Here is a 12,647-nt window from a genome sequence, read left to right on the forward strand (position 1 = left end):
CCCCTTTGTCAAATATTAGATGTCCATAGAGACCTGGGCTTATTTCTGGGCTTTCTATTCTGTTCCACTGGTCCATGGGTCTGTTCTTGTGCCAGTACCAGATTGTTTTGAGTATAGTGGCTTCATAATATAGTTTGATGTCCAGTATTGTGATCCCTCCTACTTTGTTTTTCTTTCTCTAAATTGCTATGGCTACTCAAGGTCATTTATGTTTCCATATAAATTTTTGAAATGTCTATTCTATTTCTGTGAAATATGTCATTGGTATCTTAATAGGGATTGCATTGAATCTGTAAATTCCTTTTGGATAATATGGACATTTAGATGATATTAATTCTTCCAATCCCTGAGCATGGTATATGCTTCCCCATATTTGTGTTTTCCTTAATTTTTTTCTTCAGTGTTATATAGTTTTCTGTGTACAGATCTTTTCCTTCCTTGGTTAAATTTATTCCTAGGCACTTTATTCCCCTTCTTGCTATATCGAATGGTATTTTTTCCCTGATTTATTCTTCTTCTATTTCATTTTGGTGTACAAAAATGCTTTTGTTTTATGAATATTGACTTTGTATCCCGCTGTTTTACCAAATTCATTTATTAGGTTGAGTAGTTATTTGGTGGAGTCTATAGGGATTTCTATGTACATTATCATGTCATCTGCAAACAAGGATAATTTTACTTCCTCCTTTCCTATTTGGATGCCTTTTATTTCTTTTTCATGTCTGACCTTTGTGGCTAGGACTTCCAATACGATGTTGAAAAGAAGCGGTGAAAGCGGACATCCTTGTCATGTTCCTGATCTTAGTGGGAAAGCTTTTAGTTTTTGCCCATTGAGTATGATGTTGGCTGTAGGTTTTTTATATATGGCCTTTATTACGTTGAGGAATGTCCCATTTATTTCCATTTTGCTGAGTGTTTTTATCATAAATGGTGCTGTAACTTATCGAATGCTTTTTCTGAGTCTATCGAGATGATCATGTGGTTTTTGTCTTTCCCTTTGTTTATGGTATATATTACATATATTGACGCAGTAATGAACCATCCCTGCATCCTTGGGATGAATCTCACTTAATCATCATGGATTATCTTTTTAATGTGTTGCTGGATGCGGTTTGCCAATATGTTGTTGAGGATTTTAGCATCTATGTCCATCAGCGATTTTAGGCTGTAATTTTCTTTCTTTGTAGGGTCTTTATCTGGTTTTTGGGATCAGGGTGATGCTGGCCACATAGAAAGAGTCTGGTTGTCTTCCCTCCTCTTGGATTTTTTGGAATAGTCTGAGAATGACAGGGGTTCGCTCTTCCTTAAATGTTTTTTAAAATTCTGCTGTGAAACCATCCGGCCCAGGTATTTTGTGTGCCGGGAGTTTCTTGATTACTACTTCAGTTTCCCCAGCTGTTATTGGTCTGTTCGAGCTTTCTGCTTCTTCCTCCTTCAGGTTTGGAAGATTATACTTTTCCAAGAATTGGGCCATATCATCGAGGTTTTCAAATTTTTTGGCATATAATTGTTCATAATAGTTTCTGACAATCCTTTGTATTTCTGTGGTATCAGTTGTCATTTCTCCTCTTTCATTGCTATGAACTTCCCTCTCAGGACCGCCTTTGCTGTGTCCCATAAGTTTTCGACTGTTGTCTGTTCATTTTCATTTGTTTCCAGAAACTTTTTGATTTCTTCTCTTATTTCATAATTGACCCATTCATTGTTTAATAGTGTACTGTTAAGTCTCCATGAGTTTGCAAGTTTTTGAGGTTTCTCTTTGAGGCTGATTTCCAGTTTCAATCCCTTGTGGTCTGAGAAAAAGTTTGGTATTATTTCAATTTTCCTCAAATTGCTGAGGCTGCTTTGTGTCCTATCATGTAGTTTGTCTTTGAAAAAGTTCCATCAGCATTTGAAAAGACTGTGTATTTTGCTTCTTTGAGAATGTAAGGTTCTATATGTGTCAGTTACGTCCATTTGATTCAGTGCATCATTCAACTCCACAATATCCTTATTGATGTTTTGTTTGGAAGATCTGTCCATTTTTGACAGTGAGGTGTCAAAATCCCCTACTATCAGTATGTTGTTGTCTATATCTTTTTTGAAGTCTTCCAAAATTTTCCTTGTATAATTCGGTGCTCCTATGTTGGGTGTATATAAGTTTAAAATGTTCTGCCGTCTTAATGGATTATTCTTTTAAGTATTATAAAGTGTCTTCCTGGGTCTCTTTTTATGGCCTTTGTTTCAAAACATATTTTGTGTGATATAAGTATTGCTACCCTTGCTTTCTTCTCTTGCCCATTTGCTTGGAATACTTTTTCCATCTTTTTAATTTCAATCTGTGCAGGTCTTTTGTTCTGATGTGGGACTCTTGTAGGCAGCATATGTGTGGGTCATATTTTCTTATCCATTCAGCTATCCTGTGTCTTTTGATTGAGGCATTTAATCCATTTACATTGAGAGTTATTATCGATATAAACTTATTCATTTTTTTCTCTTTGTACCTGTGTTTTTCCCTTTCTCACTCTTTTCCTTCATCTTCTTAAAGCAGTCCCTTTAGCATATCTTGTAGTGCTGGTTTGGTAGAGAAGTATTCTTTTAGCGTTCTTTTGTCTGGGAAACTCCGTATTTCTCCTTCTATTTTAATGGAGAGCCTAGCTGGGTAGAGCAGCCTTGGCTGTAGGCCCTTGCTTTTCATGGCTTGGAATATTTGTTGCCATTCCCTTCTGGCTTGGAGTGTTTCTGTTGAGAAGTCAGCTCCTAGCCATATCGGGGCCCCCTTTTATGTTACTACTTGTTTCTCTCTTGCTGCCTTTAGGATTCTTTCTTTGTCTTTGATATTTGCCATTTTAATGATGATGTGTCTTGGAATGGACCTCATTGGGTTTCTCTTGAATGGGGCCCTCTGTGCTTCGTGGACCCATGAGACCCTTTCTCTCCTCAAATTGGGGAAGTTTTCCATCATTATTTTTTCAAGCAGGTTCTCTATCCCTTGCTCCTCTTCTTCTCCTTCTGGTATCCCTATTATGCAGATATTATTGCGTTTCAGGTTGTCCTGCCTTTCCCTAAATGCTTCATTTTTTTGATTCTTTTTTGTGTTTCTTGTTCTTTCTGGGAACTTTTTTCTACCTTGTCCTCCATCTCACTGATTCGATCCTCGGCCTCATCCAGCCTGCTTTTGATTCCATCTACTGTGTTCTTCAATTCAGAAATGGTATTCTTCATATCCTCTTGTGTCTTCTTGATTGTGTCTATGTCCTTTTCCAGGTTGATATAGTTTGCCATAAGTTCCTCATAATTTCTCTGCAGTTTCTCATAGTTCTCTTTCAGCTGGCTGACCTCATTGAGCTTCCTTAGAGCCATTGTTTTGAATTCAATACCTGATAGTTCACTTGCCTCTATTTCATTAAGTCTCTCTGTAGGGATTCCTTCTTTCCACTCATTTGGAGGGAACTTCTTTTTCATTCTATTTTTGTGAGATTCTTTTTTTTTTTTTTTTTTGCTTCTGCTTCAATTGATCCATCTAGATTTCCTGATGTTATGAATTAAACTTGTATGGCAGTAGGCGGATCTTTTTATTTATTTGTTTTTCTTTACTTTTCTTATTGAGTCTGTCTCTGATGGTGTCAGTTATTGACCCCATATGTCCTTGGGCCGTTTGTTTGAGCCTTCCAGGAATCTAGTGTTTGTGTCTGTCTCCTATGATCATCAATCTGGTCACTCTGTCCTCATCTGTCAGGTTTAGGCACCACAGTGCCTCCTGATGGCAAGACTATCCTCCTGATGACAAGAGTATCCTCCCCTTATAGGCTGCTGTCACTCAGGGGAGTAGTTTGCCTAAGGAAGATCGAGATTGTGAACTAGGGAAGAGTCAGCACCGGGACTCCCCAATGCCTCTGTCTCCAATCTCTCTTTGAGGGTCTCTGGGCAGTCTGTGACCCTTTTGGCCAGGGATCCATTATTTCTTTGGACTGCTCTGCACTCGCTAGCCCACCTGAGCCCTCACCAGCCACTCACGAGTGCACCCCTGCACTGGGTGGTTTACAGCCGTTAATTGTGTGTTTTCCAACTTTTGGCTCTTTGGGGGCTTGGCCTGCCTGCGCACAATGGAAACTATGGAAAGGGGAAGGAGTCTGTACTCCTGGTTTCTCCTCCATTCTTTCCCCAATACCTCTGACTCTAGTCTCTCCTCAAGGGACTCTGGACAGTTCTGTGACCCTTTTGGCCAGGGATCCTCTATTTCTTCCAGCCAGTCTACACTCAGTCCCCAGCTCACATCCCCATGTGTTGCACACATGGGGAGTGTGCAACAGGCATGTTTATTGATCCACTTATGCCTGGGCGAGATGGTAGCTGCAGAGTGGGAGGTGAGTTATCACTGAGGCTCTACTGGCCACCATCTCAGTTTTCTTCACAAAGTTTTCCTCACCAATCTTTCCTCAGGCACCAGCCCACTGTGCTGCCACCTCTACCCAGAGATCAAGGAAGGTGGCTGCCACTGCAAGTTTTTGTGTTGGCCCTTTAAACGTCTCTTTGCATCTTGAGCTGCCTGTCTCTGGCAGAGAGCGCCTCTAAGCTTTTCGGGGTTGCATTTTGTCTCTGTGTTTTCCTGGTTTCAGCTGCTGTAGTCTAGGGGTCCCTGTTTATGATTCAGACCCTGTTCTTCTCAGGGGGATCCATCTAGCCATTTTACTGTCCCTCTGGTGCTGGTACCCCTTGGCGCCCAGCCCATCCTCTCTAGCCTCTGCCACACTTCTCACCTATTGTGATGTGTAAAAATTGATTCCACTGCCTGTCTGCAGCTCCAAGGCTCCTCTCCCTCTATCGTCCCATCATTTTCCAGGTGATTTCTCCACTATTTAGTCACAATTCCAGATTGGTCTTGGGAGGAGGTCAGCATGACTCCCCTTCACTCCTCCACCATCTTTTTTTTCTTCTAAGACCCCTTCTATCATCCAATCAGTGTGAATTTCACTGTTCACTGGGTGGAGACAGGTGAACAAAAATTATTTGTAATAGGCTGTACAATAAAACTTATACTATGAATACAGGAAGGAATACAGAAAGCTTATACTATGAATACTTAACTTTACCACTGGCTTTAGAGAGAAATATATAAATGAATTGACTTTTAAATGATAAATAAGATTTTAAAAATTGGAAAAAATGGGAGAAAGGATAGTCTTGATAGAGAGTAAAACATGAACTGAGACATAAAGTTGTAGAAATATATGATACATTCATTTATTAATCCATTCAAATTAAATATAGAATTATAAACTGAAATTAAGAGTCTTGAGTACTTAACTCTTTTTTAGTGGAAAAAGATGTTGAAAAAGAGACATAAAAGGAGTAGAGGGGTAGAAAGTAAACAAGAAGGATGAGCTGCTTTGGGAATGCAGAGAAGAGAGAACTTCAGTTGGAAGTGCAACTGGTTTCCTAATGTGTAAAATAGGTGTGCATACTTGGAAGTTATTGAGAAAAGCTAAGGTCAATTCACGAAGACTTCTTGAAGAGTATATTAAAACTATTTAGTTTCTAAAATCAATGGTTCTTACTCAGCATGGACAATATCAGTGGAGCTTCCAAGCAATGCCAATTTGGATTTAGTAGTTTGAGAATAAGGCATATGTACTTTTAAATATCCCAAGAAATGAGTCTGTCATATGTTATAGCCTGGGAACCAGGGTGGTACTTGGGTTCTGCAAGTAAAAACTGGTATCACAGTTGCATTTGAGGAAGATCATTCTTTATTTTAGAGCACTTATTCTCAACTCTGGTTATATAGTACAACCTCTTAGAAACCCTTCTAACATACCAGTGCCCAGGGCCCCAGACTAACTAAATAAGAACCTTCTTTGGTGGAACTGAAATATCTGTTTACTTAAAAATCTCTGATGATGACATTAGCAATGAGAACCTTTTCTATAGACTAGAATAAATTTGGAACCTGAAGCAGAGAAACCAGAGAAGGTTGGTTATTGAAAGAAAAGTTCAGGTGTTTTTATTAGGACACCAATGTTCTAATATTATTTTATTTGTGTCTTAATATTAACATTACTTATTAGTCAGAGTGATGAACATAATGTTCAAAGAGTACTCACTATGTTTACAAGCATGTGAAATGTGGTTTTGCTTGGAGATTTCTAAGGGTAAATCCTGTTGACTCCTGTAATTTGTCCCACTGTCTTATCAGAATATATAATTATCTCTTTCCCAGATACATCAGCTTAAGAAAAACAAAAAGAATTTGAGATAAATTCTAAAGATTCTGACAAATGAAAATGTAAAAACCATAGTAAACAAGTAGATTTCTTTTTATTTCAAAGTTAGAAAATTTGGGGATGGGAAATTATGATAACATAGAACTACATTTGCTGCATGTCCACAATGTGCAAGCTACTAAGAATGGAACATTTGTGGGGACCAGTAAACAAAGTGTGTGACCAAGGACACATAATGAGGTTTCTTTCACAAGAATTCCCACTTATTTTCTGTGGATGGTAGTTTTTTTAAAGGGGCTTGGCTTACATAGATGTGTCCTCTTCCATGCGTTGTTCTATACTCCAATTCTGGGGAGTCTTCTGGTTGGAAAATATAGGATTATCAAAGTGAAAAGTTTGGAAGTTCATGAGAAAATACATGAGGTAAAAAGTGGGCTTCCTAGCATGTTTCTCCTGTCTTGCTCTCACACAGTTTCAGGAGGAACTGAACCCAGGGGTATTAGGGGTAAATCATCTGTCAAATTGTCTTTCTTTCCTCTGCTACTTTTGGGTAGGAGAAAAAAAGTCAAAGAAGAATCCAAGATGTCCTGGAGAAATAAGCAGTCATAAAATTTGAAGCACAAGGGATAATAGAGAAAAAGCAGGACTCAAATGTCACAGTGTTGCTAAAGGAGTGTTGTAGTAGATTCCACACCAGGACGATCGTATTTGATTACTTTTATCAGGTTTTCATAATTTTCGGCATGCAGGCTCTGTACATGTTTGTGACATTTATACTTACGCAATTCATTTCTTTTGGAGTGACTGTATATTGTACTGTTGTAACTTTGGTTTTGACAGGCACATTGTTGCTATATAGAAAACGTAATTAATTTTTGCATGTTGAACTTGTATCTTGTGACTTCTCTAAACTTATTAGTTCTAATAAGTTTTCATAGATTCCTTGAATTTTTAGGTAGACTATCATGTACTCTCCAATGAGGACAATATTGTTTTTTACCTTACAATCCATATTTCAAGTATTAATTAATTAATAAATATTTTAATCGAATTGATTGAAGTGACATTGGTCCACAAAACCATACAGGTTTCAAGTGTACACTCAACAAAACTCCATCCACACACTACATCGTGTACCTATTGCCCCAAGCAAAGTCTCTTTCTATTCCCATATCCCTCCCCTTTGCCCACCTCCACCTAGCCTCACCCCTTTTCCCTCTGGCTAACACCACATTGTTGTTTGTGTGTATGTGTTATGCATATTTTTTTTGCTTAATCCCTTCACCTTCTTTCATTCAGCCCCCCAATCCCTCTTTCCTTTCATAGTCATCAGTCTGTTCCATGTATCCATGCCTCTGCTTCTATTTTGTTCATTAGATTCCACATATAAGTGAGATAATATGGCATTTGTCTTTTTCTGCTGGCTATTTCACTTAGCATAAAAATGTCCAAGTCCATCTATGCTGTCACAAAAGGCAAGGTTTCCTGTTTTATTGCCAAGTAGTATTCCATTGTGTAAATGCACCATAACTTTTTTTATCCACTCATCTACTGATGGGTATTTGGGCTGTTTCCAGATCTTGGTTATTGTAAATAACACTGCAATGAACACAGAGGTACATATATTCTTTTGAATTACTGGTATTTTTTCAGGCTTCTTCAGATATATTCCTGGAAGTGGGAATATATTTCTGTTAACTTTTGTTTTATTAAAGTGTCTAGAATTTCTAATTTTCTGTTGCATAATTTTACTACTACTCTTAGTAGTAAAAATGAACTTTTTTGCCCATGTTTCTAATTTTAAAAAGATAATACCCCATTAAGTATGTTGTTAGCTCTAGAATTTTTGTAGCTGTTCTTTATTAATTTGAGGTAATTTCCTCTATTCTTAATTTGGTGATTTTTTTTTATCATGAATGGGTGTTGGATTTTGTTAAGTACTTTTTCTGCTATATTATCATATAATTTTTCTTTTCTTGCCTATTGATATGGTGGATTACATTGATTAATTCCAAATGTTGAACCAGCATTGTATACCTAGAATAAATTCTACTTTGTCATGGTGTAAAATTCAGTTTTTGCCATGTTAAATTGCACTTGCTCGTATTTTGTTGAGAATTTTTTCATCCAAGTTTATAGGGAGGTTAGTCTATAATTTTCAGTTTTGTTCTCTTTTTTTTAGTTTGAGTGTCAGTGGAATGATGATCTCATAAAATGAGTTAAAAAGTGCTCACTCTAATTTGGCTTTTAGAAAGAAAATGTTAACTTATTTTTAAAAGTTTAGTAGAATTCTCCAGTGAAACCAGCTGGACTTTGAAATCTCTTTCTAGGAGATTTTAAATTATAAATTAAATTGCTTTAATTATTATATAACTCTTCAGATTATTTTTTTTATCCTTGTTGAGTTTTAGTTGTTTGTGGTTTCTGAAGAACTTGTCCATTTCTTCTGGTTATCAAATATATGAACATAAAGTTATTTACAGTCCCTTATAATTCTTTTAATAGCTGCAGAATACATAGTGATATTGTCTGCTTCATTATTGATATTAGTAATTTTTGTTTTCTGTTTTTTATCTTTGTCAGTTTTGTTGGAATTCTAGCAACTTCATTATTTTTGAAGAATAAAATACGTTTTTTATTGACTTTATTGTTTTCCTATTTTCAATTTCATTGATTTCTGCTCTTATCTTTATTATTCCCTTTCTTCTGCCTGCTTTGAGTATACCTTGCACCACTTTTTCTAGTTTCCTGAGGTAGGAGCTTAGATTATTGATTGAGAACTTTCTTATCCTCCACTATAACAATTTCCCTATCAGCATTGTAGTTACATTCCACATATTTTGATGTGTCATATTTCCATTTTCATTCACTTGTAAATATTCATTGTCTTCTTTTGAGACAATAAAGCTATAGCTGGGTCATTTGTTTTGGTGGGATCCCCCTTGTGGCAAGCCCGGCCACTATTTGTCATTTAGCTGGAGCCCCCTGCTGCCAAATGCTTCTTAGTGGGGGAGTGCAATCTCAGGCCCAGTGGGATGGAGAAGAAGAGCACTTTTAGCTGTTGACTTTAAGCAGGATCAGCAGGATCAACAATCAGTCTCTCTTGCTTGTGCTGTTCAGCTGACCTGGTATTGTTGGTTCAGTCCTCCAGAGGGTTGAGTCTCCCTAAACCTTCTTCTGTTGTTAGGTTGGGAGATGCCAGTCTTGGTTTTTACTTCTGCTTTGTGGTGAGTAGTCCTAAAATATCCTACTGCCAAGTTTTTTTCTAGTCCTGTGATCTGTAACAAGTTCTCCTTTCTCTTTTGGCCTTTGAAAGTTCTCCTTGGATGCCTCTTCTGCCATTTCCAGGAATTATAGTTGTACCTAGAAGCGAAAGAGCCAGGAGAAATAAGTCTACTCCATCCTGTTTAAACAGGAAGTCATATAGTTTTTTTAAACTTGTTAATACTTGTTTTTCATGTCCAATTTGCAGATTAGTTAGCAAAAATATGATTTGAGCTGTAGGAACAATGGTAGTATAAATATTATTATCACAGTCTTGTATTGTTAGTTGGCTATGAGACAATGTGTGCAACAACAATTTCTCAGTCAAAGCAAGACTAGTGGTCATTAAGAACCACATAGAATGCAGTGGGACTTAGGGACAGGGATAAAAATCTGCTGCTACTAAAAGACGTTTCAGCCAAAGAAAAAGCAGATTTTCTTATCTTAAGGATTCCACAGCCCATGACTGCAGGTCTTACTTTTGGATTCAAAGGGACACTCACCATAAGGTAAATGTATCTCAACAAATGCAGCATCATTCTCTACAGCATCAATCTTGATTATTCATGTCTGTTTTCAAGTGGCTCAGACATATACCATTTTATGACTAAGGCAGAGAAAGATATTTCAGTTTCAGATAGATCACTAAAGGGCCTTGCTTACTCAATAGCATGTCAAACTGCAGAACTTTGTTGCCCTGGCTGAGTGACACAGTTGGTTAGAGCATTGTCCCCTACACCAAAAGGTTGCGGGTTTGATCCCTGGTCTGGGCATGTCCAGGAGTTTCTCTCCCACATCAATGTTTTTTCTTTCTCACTCTCTCTCTATCCCCACCCCCCTTTTTTTTTTCTTTCTAAAATCAATAAACATACCTTTAGGTAAGGATTTTAAAAAACCACAGAACTGTGTTCTTTTGTTTTGAGCACCTTTAAGTTTTAATTGGAACATAGAGTGATTTATTCAGATCAATTAAATATTAAAATTTTATTACAAACCAGGAGATATTTGGAGAAAATACCCTGAGTGATTTTGCTTAATTTTGTGCCATATCAATTCATAGATTCATGCTTATAATATGCTAAAATGATGATTAAGATTCTGTGTTAGGCACATTGGTGACTCAAATAAAGAAATAAAATCTCACTCTCAGGATTAAGCTCTACTTCAAGTGATTTTATTAACATGCATGAAACAGAGCTTACAATGCAGGACAGAATGTAATCAAGTATCTACATTGGGGAGGAAAATGACATCAGGGACTTAGAAGAGAGAGTGATCACTGTGGATTGGGTTGACACAAAAAAGTTTCTGGAAGGTTGTAGATTCAGGAAAAATATGATAGGATGAGAGGAAGGAGACACTGTGAAAGAAGACATGAAGTTTCATATAGGCAAATGATATGTTGAGGCCAGACTCTCAGCCAGTTCTGCTAGAAGAGTGGGCTTTTGCAAATAGGAGTTTAGCTGAGGCCAGATGCTGAAAACTGGAATGTCAGGCTGAGGAGATCATTACTTTCTGAGAATTGGGGCTTTGTGATTTTTTTGAACTGAGTAACAGTACTAGTAAATACAGGGATGGTGAACGTCAGTTTGTAAGAGACGTTGATATCTGTGTATGGCTAGGACACAATGAGGACGATGATCTTGAGGTGGGGGAAATGGGGACCTAGAAAGGACCACTGTGGATCTTTGAACAATGTATTTTTGAAGAATGAATTTACTTTGTAAGTGAAAGACTGTGTTAAAAAGTAAAAGCACACACAAACGCACATGCACATGGGTGAATATTTTAATAGAATGTTAATTTGTATTTTGTGTTCAGTATCAATGTTCACACTAATATTATCTACACCTGAATTATTGTAAAAATAAATAAGATTAGTGGTTTGACTATGGCTTTCCTATCTGCCTCTGCTTGATATCAACATGTAGAAGGCTTTGACTGAATATATGGGAGGAGAAAGAGAAAAAACCACAAAGATAACACCAAAGTGTCTAACCTAGTTGATAGGGAGAGCAATGGCAAGTGCATTAATTTTAATTAAAAATTTATATTATTTTAGATGCATAAAAAGAATTATACCTTATGCTAATATAAGTAATATGTATTATAAATAAAAAAGCATAGATAAAATCCTCTAACATATAAACTTGTTAAGCATATATTGGCAGTGTGAGAGAAAGAGCAGATAAAGTGATGGATTTGTAGAACTGAAAGCAGACAGTATAGCCCAACAGTGAGGTCATCTCTCTAACTAACATAAAGTTGGTTTTTGATTGAAGTAATTGTTATCTTAATGTGATTTCTAAATACCAACAATACTATGCAGTTGCACATAAGTTATGACTCAAGTCTGACCTAACCAGATTAGATAAGTGTTTTAGACTCTGGCAGGAACTCAAATGTAGTAAAACACAGTATGATATAATGATTACATTTTAAATTCATCATATTATTGGTCTAGTGATAATTTTCAGTCCAATGCCATAGCCTATATCATTTTTTGTGTGTGTATTTGTGTGCAGTGTCAGTGATAAAACAGTAAGGAAGACATTAATAAATGTTTCTTAAATGGAAATACATAAATGAAAGAATAAGTGCCTAGCTACTGTCTATTTCTCCTTCAGAAAAACTGATATGGGAAGAGAAGTGAAGCAAAGGAGACAATCCATGAAAATGGCTATGGAAAGTGAACTCATTGTCAGTCTGGGCTTAACTCAGATTTCCCCATCAGTTTTGTGTATTCCCTGAAATAATCTTTCATTCTACTATATAGTTGACATAAAATACACAAAATTAATATGAAAGTAAAATCATAAACCTCATTTTTTGGAACATATATGTATATCTCATTTAAACTCATTTGAACACTATTACACCCATTAGACAAAGCCCAATATGCATGAGATTTAATATGATGCAGCTCTAGGTAACTGTTCTGCAATTCCTATGAACAATAAAATCATGAAGGTACATTTAAAATAAATGATGAGGTGTGAAATTATAATAATGTTTTTCTAAGTAAAAGTAGCCAACTTGCTGACATCAAAATTGTGCCATTCATAACATAAAATAAAGTTGATGTATTTCCTAAAGCCCATCACTGTGCTATTACAATCATTTGTCTCTTTAAAAAGAAGGGTTTATCCCACCTTTTAAAAGTAATTATAGGCCAAGAAG

The sequence above is a fragment of the Pteronotus mesoamericanus genome, unplaced genomic scaffold, assembly GCF_021234165.1.
Source record: "Pteronotus mesoamericanus isolate MK-2021 breed Mesoamerican mustached bat unplaced genomic scaffold, CSHL_Meso_final contig_48, whole genome shotgun sequence".
Taxonomy (NCBI): domain Eukaryota; kingdom Metazoa; phylum Chordata; class Mammalia; order Chiroptera; family Mormoopidae; genus Pteronotus; species Pteronotus mesoamericanus.